Here is a 10473-nt window from a genome sequence, read left to right on the forward strand (position 1 = left end):
CTATCTATCTATCTATCTATCTATCTATCTATCTATCTATCTATCTATCTATCTATCTATCTATCTATCTATCTATCTATTCACAGTTCATGTGGGTGCAGGACTGACAGATTCACTCTGTAATAGCCTAAATGAATTGCAGTAACTTGCTCTGTGCTAAAGGAGGCAGTGTGGTCAAGTAGGTGATACTGTTGTGCAACATAAAGCCAGCCACCTGTCTGTAACTTGTATTCAAACATGTAATGTTAACTCAGTGACTGAAACAAGACTTTCACTATTCAAGCAACAGAGTGCAGCAAGAAGAAGAAGAAATACATAAATAAATAGTTTGGATAGGGAAAGACTCCTGTCAGCAGAAAGGGTCTAATTTATGCCATATGTGAAAAGGAGAAAAGAGAGCAGCTTCACGAGCATCAGAAAGCAGCTCCTTTTCAGTGAAACCTGTTACTGGCGTGCCAAGATTACACTGAAGAACAACAAGCCCTCTCCCTGGAAGCCAATAAAACTCCGACAACAAACACTTGGCTCGCCTACAGAGCTGTTAGAAGCTACAGAGGTTGGTCCTAATAAAACTCAGTACCCATCACAGACTATTAAACCAAATAATGGAACAAATAAAATGAGGAAAAACTGAAAAAAGAAAGAAAAGAAGAGGCTTAGGGCCTTAGGGTTTGGGGAGTATATATCTGGGAGCTGAGTCATTTTTAGGTAACCTGTGACTCTTTAGCTCCTCTGTGGATGTTGGTTTGTTCAAGGAAACTGTATTTGTGTCCATTTATTTGCAGGAAAGCATCTAAAGTCAGTTTTCCAGCAATCTCGTCACACCTGAGTAACTCTGAGACATAGCGGATCTGGTCCGTCCCTCCTGGGTTTCAACGGCTGTGTGTTCAGGAAGCCACTAATCCCTTTGTCCTTATGCATGTATGCAACCAACAGCGTTTAGTGACCTTCTGGGGCCAGGAGAGGTCACTCGAGCAGATAGAAAGCTGCAGCTGGCATAACAAGAATTGAAGAAAATCCCTCAACAAAAAAGAATTTGAAACAGAAAAAAAATGATCGGAAAAAGAAATGAAAGCGGTGGTGTTCCATATATTCTCCAGGCCTTCATTACTACATCACCAGAAAGATGTGAAGAAACGCAGAGCTTCTACCTCACGCACGAAAGCCCTTGTCATCTTTCATCCCACACCTCCAAACTGCCTTCATTTTCTGGAGGCCCATAAATTGGCTCTTATTGTCCCATAAATGGCTCCTTTTGGGGTGGGATTTATTGTCAGGGGTGGCAATCAGGTCTGCAGGAGGGTAGGGAGGGTGTATAAAACCCACCTTTTGATGTCTTCGCTTAACAGCACACATGCTGCACCGTACCCTTGCCACACACTGCTTGGATTTTTATTCCCTCACACGGAGGCACATTAAATATATGAAAGCACATTTCTGCTGTCGTTCAGTCATGAGAAGGACCAGCTGAAAGGGAGCGAAGTGGTGCTGTGGGGGTTACGTTAAGATGTGCCACTTCCTTGGCTGTAATTAAAGCGATCAGTGCAGGGGGGTCTGTAAAAGTTGTGTTTCTTACTTTACTTCTCCTGACCTTTTAAAATGAGGGATCACCATCTTGGCACTGTGGAACAAGCCACATTAACCCAACCCGCAAATTTCTGGGTGGCATTCTGTTTTTCTGAAGCTTTGCCATCCTACCTGCTATACAGATTGTTCTATATATTTTAAAGCTTATTGTTTCTGTTTTGATTGCAGACAAAGGAGAGTGCTTTTAGCAGTCTTTTTGGAATACTAACCCCGTAATACTAACCCCAGTATAAAAGATGTGAATCAGTTATTTTAAGGAAAGCACATTATGAACTGCTAGTATGTTAGGTAGAACATTTGGGACTGTTAATATCTCCTTCATGCCTTTTCTGTCCTTTGTGGTTTTAATCGTTTTGAGTATGAAAAGGTACCAAAACGATTACTTAAGTTAACTTTATTTTTTCCTCTGTATGTCTGATGCAAGAATATGTTAAGTGAGTTATCAATATTACCTTTAGGGAGATCATTCTGTGGATGGACGAAACAAAAGAGTAGATGTTATGAAAACTGTTTCTTTCCATTTTATCTGATGTAGGCTAACTATTAACATTAAAAAACGCAGTGATGGATGTGTGACTACTGAGGGCTCCTGTGTATTTTCAGGACCTTAAAGACCTGCCTCAACTGATGTAACCATGAATTCTTCTCTCTCTGGGAGAAAACCTTGAAGAAAAAAGTCCAGCCATCAATTGAGGACTTAAAGTTCTATTAGATCACGCAACTAGAAAACAACAACAACTGTGGCTTGTCTACTTTGAAAGGATCAAAAACAAATAAAAATACTTTTGGAGTGTTCTATTGAAAGTGTAAGCTTTTATCTAGTTGAGATGCTGGGTTAAGCTTAAATGGACAAAGGGAAAGTGGACCAAAATTTTTCTTCAGAGACATGAAAAAACTGTTTGCCAGCTATCACAAGCACTTGATGAGAACTGCTCCTGAAGAAGGAACAACCAGTTATTACTCATTCAACAGGATCATAAACACACACATTTTCCTCCTTATCCTGCAACCTATGCTGTTGCTGTAGGGTTACTGCATGTTCTTCTTTCACTATGTTAATGTAAACTAGAGGAAAGCAGCAAGTAATGATTGTATTTTTGATGTGACTGGTTTACAATTTTGCTAAATTTCTTCATTCTGTTCTGTTTTGAGATGGTTGCATTTTGTTTTATTGTTTGCAGAAGCTACTCAAATTTGACTTAATCTTTTCCTAAAAGATAAAGGTAGAGCTGTGATTCTCTCCCTTGGGTTTTATTTGCATTTAGATGCATTTGCTTAGCAAAGAACAGATGCATTTCCATGTAAAAAGGCTTGATTTTGAGCACATCATACAGATAAAGAATAAATTGTTTCAGGACCAAGGAGTGGATGGCTGGTTTATATAAACAGAATCTAATTTCATTTACATCTTATCCAGTTTATTCAAAAATGGATAAAAAAAACAACTGAAAATTATTTGGTTCTTACCAAAATAAAATACAACTACATTAATTTAAAAGATTTTACATTTTAAAAGTTAATTTCTTGTTTTAAGTATCCAGCAATCTTAACACAAAAATATTGTGGAGGAAAATTATCTTTCTGCATGGAAAGATATAGCTTGTTTTCAGGCACTCTTTTTTGCATTATAAACGGTTGAACAAACTGGCGTAAATTAAGAGAGAATAAGCACATGTGGTAAATAAATAAAACCAGAAATAAAACACTGGTAGACACTGGTAGACATCACACTGTTTTGAAAGCCAGGTGAACTTTAAAAGAAGACATTGAAAAGGTCTGCCAAACATGTAGAGGCAACTCGTTTCATAACATAGGGGCAGCAACTGCAGAAATCATCTCTGAGCTTCAGCCACATCTACAAAATGATTAAGGAGAGCAGATTTGCTGAGCTGAAAGACCAGGAAGGAGAGGAATGGGTGAAAGATTGTGCAAGGTCATTCTAAAACAAACAAAAATGTATTCTGTAGCTAGAGAAGATAATCCGCATACATGTGATGTGTTGTGTGATCGGGATAGAAGATGAGCAGCAGAGAGGACAGCCTCTCTGACCATTAGACCCAACGTTATAATAAACAAGGATTGTGATAACAAAGGGGTGAATAATCTTTGTAAAATCCTGCTTGAACAAAGCTTGATGTTGGCCACTTATCACAGCTGGAAAAAATATGTCACACTTACAGATTTGAAGGTATAGAGGATGACCTTTTATTTCCAGGTGGATCATCAAAATAAGTGGTCCTTCTAATTGTCAATCCCAGTCAATGCCCAGTTAGCTATTTTTTTCTGCGTGTGCGCACTCTTAGTCGCATATTTGTGATGTGCTTTGGTTTCTCCCTGCGGTTCTTTTAAAATGGATGGAAAGGCCTCAGAAGAGACACGGAAAGTGAAAACGTGGAGAGCTCTCCTCGCAAAGCTATATGGGATTGGCTATCACAGTGGCCCGCTGTCGTCATCAGCTGTCGCTACTCAACAGTGGCGACTAATAAGAAAGATGGTGCAGTGGAGAAGGAGTTATGTGACCAACGGAGCAAAAAGCACCGATCATCTGTCCAAACGGTCAGTTAACTGAGTTTGCTATAAATTCTACATATCATAGGTCTTCAACAGGGGGTCCGACCCCTAGTGGGACCATGGAGGTACTGCATGGGGTTCGCGAAAGTTTTGGTTGATTAGACTTTTTTTATATACCCCCTAGATTTTTTTCCACTAATTGAATTAAATCCACATTAACATGAATTCACCACACTGTAGTAAACAGATAAATGGAGGCAGATGTCTTTCAGTCATCAATGCACACATTCAGCTACACACAGGAGCTCTTTCAAGGTGGGCACCTTTTCATTCACAACACCTGTCCCATTGACCAGGAATCAGAATCAGAAATACTTAAATAATCCCAGGGCGAAAATACTTTGATTACATTACTCCATCTGTAATAGAGTGACTATAGGACCAGTTTGATAGAACACAATTTCATACTATCTATATAAGTAGGAGGTCCCCGCTCCGTCTCGCCATCAGTTTGGGGGTCCTTGGCCTGGAAAACGTTGAAGACCCCTGCACTATATAGTATCCTCTGTATGTGGACACAGTAAGCTTGTATGAGCCATGAGAACAGCACATTTTAAACAGGGCGTGCACAAGAAGAGATGGGCTTGTGCATGCTCTTTATTTATTTATTTGAATAGGGGCAAAGCACATTAATGAACATCAGTATAAAAACAAATGTAAATATGCCGGATTATAGCTACAAAGCTAGTTTTCATCCGTAGTCCTTAGGCAGGCAAATACATAAGAAAGAAAATATAATATACAATATAAGCATCACAAGGAAATGTTTGGAAAATCTTGCAAGAGCATTTTGTTTTGTGGAGAGGGTGGGTGTTTTAAAAAAAATCCTCCACAATACCTTTAAACATCTCAGCAAAAAAAGAAACAAAAAATGCAGAGCTGAGATGCAAAGCGAGGCTGAAAATCTCTTTTGCTGAAAAAAAAAAAAACAGCTATACTCTCTAAACAGATTTCTGAAATTTCTTTTTTCTGCACCACCAACCCAAAAAATGGTTTGTTGCTTTTGTGTTTTGTTGACATTTAGTCCCATCAGATCTCTTTATCTGCCCTATCTTTGGGATAATCGTTCACAGACCATCGCCTCTTTGGCTTTCCGGTTGTTTTCTTTCTGCCTTTCGATTCTTTTTGTGCTCACTTCTTTCTCTCTTTCTAAAGCTGATGAGCCAGGTGATAGTGACACAGCCTGCTGTATGCCAGTTACCAAAGTGTTGACAGCTGGGAGTCCAGGTGCACACGCAGCTGGGAAGGCTTGGAATCCATGTGTGTGTGTCGAAATGCTCCTGTACATATCAGGGGGGAAAGAAACCTGGCTGCTTGTTGGAACACAGGTGTGTTTGTGACAGAGGGAGCGTGGGAGAGCAGCAAACAAGGAGAGATGAGAGAAAAGAGCAGTGATGATGCCGTGGGGTGGGGGGGACTGACCTCTGACCTCTTGATTCAATCTGGCAGTTCCCAAGATAAAGCAACTCGGATGTGTTTCGACGTCTACTGATTGTCTAGACGCTTATTCATCACTCAGGGCTTAAGATTCTGTCTTGGCGAGCCTTGCATGAATTTACACTGAGAAACATGAAGGGAAGCTGGTTGGAGTTGGAGTGACATCAACCTTTTTAATTGGACTGCGTCAAATACTTCCAAAAATGGTTGTTTGATGATAAAATGGGAAATCAAGATAAACCCCACACTGCCTCGATGGGTCAAAGCCAGTTGATTCATCACAGCACATTCCTTCTGTGGCGCACCTGTAAGGCCAGAACAGATGCTGCAGCTTCACTGCTGTCTTTTCCTTTCTATTCTTTCTTTCACACCCTTTCTCTCCTATGGGAACATTCCAGGATATTCCAGTCCTTCCACCTTCCCTACTCTGCTCCTCCCATCCTGACCAAACAACCTCTCTTGAGAGGGGGAGGCCACACCGCCATCACTCAGCACTTGGTGATTACCAACACAAAGGGGGCCTTGGTGGAGCTGGCCGCTCAACATGCGCCACAGTTGGGGAGAGAGTGGAGGAAAGTCCTTCAACTCAACCGATTCTGCGTAGCTTTAGTTCACCCCCACCTCTTGGGATGATGACAACTCTGTCAGTATGGATTACGACAGTACGGTGTGTGTCAACACAATCACTAATGGTGATTAAAGGTGTGCCGCCGCACCTCGGTGGATCCGTTCCTCTTTCAGCTTACTTACTGCTTTTTCATTTAACCATATTTTGAGATTCCCCTGATGCCGTCACTTTGCAAAATGGTGTGAAGATCAAAGTTAGGCTTTTTTGAGGCAAAGTGTTCTTAAGACTTTCTCAAGTGCTAACAAATAATGGGTACTTGACACAACTTTTCTTACTTTTCTCTGCCATTAAAAATGCTCAATATGTACTAAAATTTCAATGACAAATTCCTTGGATTTATTAGTATGACTACTACAGACAATATGGCGTGCTTTTGTAATCCTCTTCCATGGTAAGGGAGGGAGTTTGAGTTGATGCGAAGATGGATTGAGCTAAATTCAGGACAGTCCCAGAGAAAAGCCTGTTAGAGGAGTCAAGACATATTCTAAAGAAAATGGAGAAATATATCACATTTAAGGGAATATGTCTGTGCAGAAACCTCATTACGCCTCTAACAACAAATAGACCCCTTTGTCCGACCTATTCAACAATTTGTTGGGAATGTCTTGAGTCCGATGGAAAGCGAGGCATGTTAGCAAATCAAACACATAACCTGTGAGGAGAATACAAGCTAAAATGTTGAATCACAATGCACAGATTACTCAAAGTGAAAACAGCAGTCATGGTAGACCTTGTACGAGGAGCGAGTACTGTTTTGTGTTTTTTTAGGGATGCTTTATTATTGTTACATGATCTCTACATTTTTAGCTAATTCTCTCACGTGACTTCTCGATATCACCCGCATGGAGCTCTGTCATTGGCACCTTTAGTCGGAGCCTATATCGTACCTTTAAAGAGGAGAGATAAGTATTCAAACAGACACTAAAAAGTGGTGCTGCAAGGAGCGTGTCTTAAGTGTCCCACAGCCTCAAAAGGGATTTCTTCAGGGATTATGTTGGATTTACAGTTCCATCAATCTCTCTAACAGTTCTAACCACAACAAAATTAAAGCAACCCCACAGCATGATACTACAAACATGCTGACAAATTTCTCTTAGCACAGATGAATGAACTCACTCTATCAAATTGAGAGCTGGGCACTACCCAAATCATTGGATGGCTCTGAGAATGGCCTGCACTCTACCTGAGATGTTTTCATATGTAAAGTGGAACTTTTACAAACTCAACTTACCAAGAAACACCTGAGAGTTTCCATGGCAGTGGAATTAATTGCTGGCAGTGACTCATATTAACAACCAAATTGTGAGCCATATCTCTTACAGTGAAGTCATCACAAACAAAAGAAGCAAAATTAGAAGCATAGGTTTTAAGGAGTGTTAATTGAGGAAGATTAGTCCAACATAAAAAGGTCCAATGTGTGGGAAAGGGTAGCTTATTGTAAAGTGAGGACATCTGAGAATCCAGGATTCAGCGAGACAGACAACACTGTGCTTAAACGTTTTACTGAAAGCAGTATGTTATGACTGTAAATAAATGCAGACAGGCAGATTGGTAGCAGGCTTGCAAAGGCAGAGATTCAACGTGGGACGTCAGATCTCCTAGCTCTGACTCCCGAGTACATCCTCGACAATGGCTTTTGTTTTGCCCTCTGGATTATTTTGCCTTCCTTCGTGTTCTTTGACCTCCAGAACTTCAGTGTCTTGCACTCTCTGGGCAGCGCCCGCCGCGTCTTGTTGGCAGCCGACTGGCTGGAACCAACCTCATTCCCCATGGACTGAACTTTAAGACCATATTAGTGACTCATACGTTCATTATCGTCCACCTCCAGATAGACGTGGTCACTAACCTGTGTTCTCCCCCCCTGCATAGGTTCTTGCCTTAGAGGCTGATGCGGTTCCCTGCAGTTCCTTCTTAAATAAACATCTACCAGTCTTTCCGAATTGAAAACTTGGTCGTTTTGCTCTAAACCTGACAGAATGATGGCTAGCAGTTTAAACAAGAAGGCTTTGTGCAGACTGAATAATGGCTAATAGACCAAAGGTATGCTTTGTGCAGACTGAGTGATAGCTAGCAGATGGGAAAGCAGGCTTTGAGCAAACTGAATGATGATAGCAGACTGAAGCAGGCTTTGAGCAGACTGAATGGTGGCTAGCAGACAGAAAGCAGGCTTTGAGCAGACTGAATGACGGCTAGCAGACTGAAAGCAGGCTTTGTGCAGACTGAATGGTGCAAGCAGTCTGAACGCAGGCTTTGAGCAGACTGAATGATGAGTAGCAGACCAAAAGCAGGCTTTGTGCAGACTGAATGATGGCTAATAGACCAAAAGTAGGCTTTATGCACAGTGAATGATGGCAGACCGAAAGCAGGCTTTGTGTAGACTGAATAATGCTAATAGACCGAACGTAGGCTTTGTGCCGACTGAATGATTGGCAGACCGAAAGCATGATTTGTGCAGACTGAATGATGACTAGAAGACTGAAAGCAGGCTTCGTGCATATTGAATGATGCTAGTAGACCAAAAACAGGCTTTGTGCAGACTGAATAATGGCTAATAGTCCAACAGTAGGCTTTGGGCAGCTAGAATGATGGCTAAAAGAATAAGAAACAGGCTTTGTACAGACTGGAGGTAGATATAGGTGAACAAACTGGTGAGAGGCAGAAAAATGTGACCAAAATGAGGGAAATTAGGATCCAGTGAGGGCAGACTGAGCACAGGAACATGGGAAGTCTGGCAGTGCACACTAACACTGGAATACATTCCAGGCAGGCTAGCAGGGGATATTCTGGCAGAAAAAAGGCAGGTATAAATAAGTATGATAACACTAGTAAGGGTTGAGAGGAATTGGCAAATTGTAGCAGGTCCATCTGCTTACTCTATTTGGCAAAGCAGAGAGTGAAGCACAGCATGAAGAAGCAATCAGGAGTCAACACTGCACCCATTTGCACTCAGTCATCATTAACACAAAAACTGCATGGCAACAGTCCACATTCGATGACTGAAGAATCCACCCTTGCATTGCCTCTTATTTTGATATTTAACGGATCTGCTTTACTCTCCCGGTGCCCGACTTCCTGTTTGGTCCGATTTTTATCAGAAGTTGACACATTTTATCAATAAATAGACTTGACCCATACATCTGATTGACAACCGAGGGAAGCTCTCATTCATGCTGCAGCGGAACAGAGACAGTTGGAATTATTAATATTCTACCTGGTTTCATTTAATTCTTAATTCCTAAAATATTAATTATTCCTAAAAATGCCTTTTAATAGTTCATTTAGTTAAATTATGTTTCTTTTTGTATGCTTGATTATTGGTATTTAAAAAGGCCATTTTATTTGTTTGCCGTAGTCAGATACAGATTATTGTTGCACATCTCTGTTGCAGTTGGAGCCAAAACGTTTAAACTACATGACACTTTAACTGTAAATAAACTACACACTAGTTCATTTAGTCAATTCTAGTAACACTAGATGACGCATAAAATAGAAGAGTGTATACAGCACTGACGGAGCAGCAATGAGTTTATTGAAGATGTTTGAATGATCTGGTAAACGGACTGTGACTGGAGCAATATATCTTATTGGCAGAAATAGTGAGCCCTAAAAAAATATTTTTTTTAAGGTCTCGTGGATACTTGGGCTCGTCCTGCAGGATTTTACAAAAATGGATAGGTAGGTGAATATTGTTTATATTTGAGTTTGATTCATTGTGATGTGGAGTGATGTAAGATGGATGCTTACTGTAGTTGGTGATGGCAAAGATCCAGGGGGAGAGGGGAGTATATCTACAGGGGTTAGGGCTGACAGGTTAACATCTGTTGAATCAGTTGCTGATGAAGTTTTTTTTTTTTTTTGCTACAGGAGGAATAAGTCAGTGATGGTAGAGTGGTGAATCTTTGGATGGAGAACTGACAGGTGAGTAATGAATGGTGTATGGTCCAGACAGCAAATCAAGGGAGGCGAAATAAAAAGAACAGTTAGAAAATTCTTTAAGGGGAGTCAGATGTTGGCACCGGCAAGGTTCCAGCAGCAAAGGGGGAAAGGACGAGAAATCAGAAGGACAGCAGATTGTGGAAGGACTTTTCCATGTAAGGCGGAGAAATAAAAAAAGAAAAGGAACATAAAGGCTGTAGCGCAAAAAAAGTACTGACCCATCAGCCAGCAGGAGCAATCTAGTATCTGCTTTAACATCTATGTTCCTCTTAATTCTCCTCCTGATTAGATCAAATGAGCTTCAGCTGGATGGA

The sequence above is a fragment of the Cyprinodon variegatus genome, unplaced genomic scaffold (assembly GCF_000732505.1).
Source record: "Cyprinodon variegatus isolate N-32 unplaced genomic scaffold, C_variegatus-1.0 Scaffold113, whole genome shotgun sequence".
In the NCBI taxonomy this organism is placed as follows: Eukaryota; Metazoa; Chordata; class Actinopteri; order Cyprinodontiformes; family Cyprinodontidae; genus Cyprinodon; species Cyprinodon variegatus.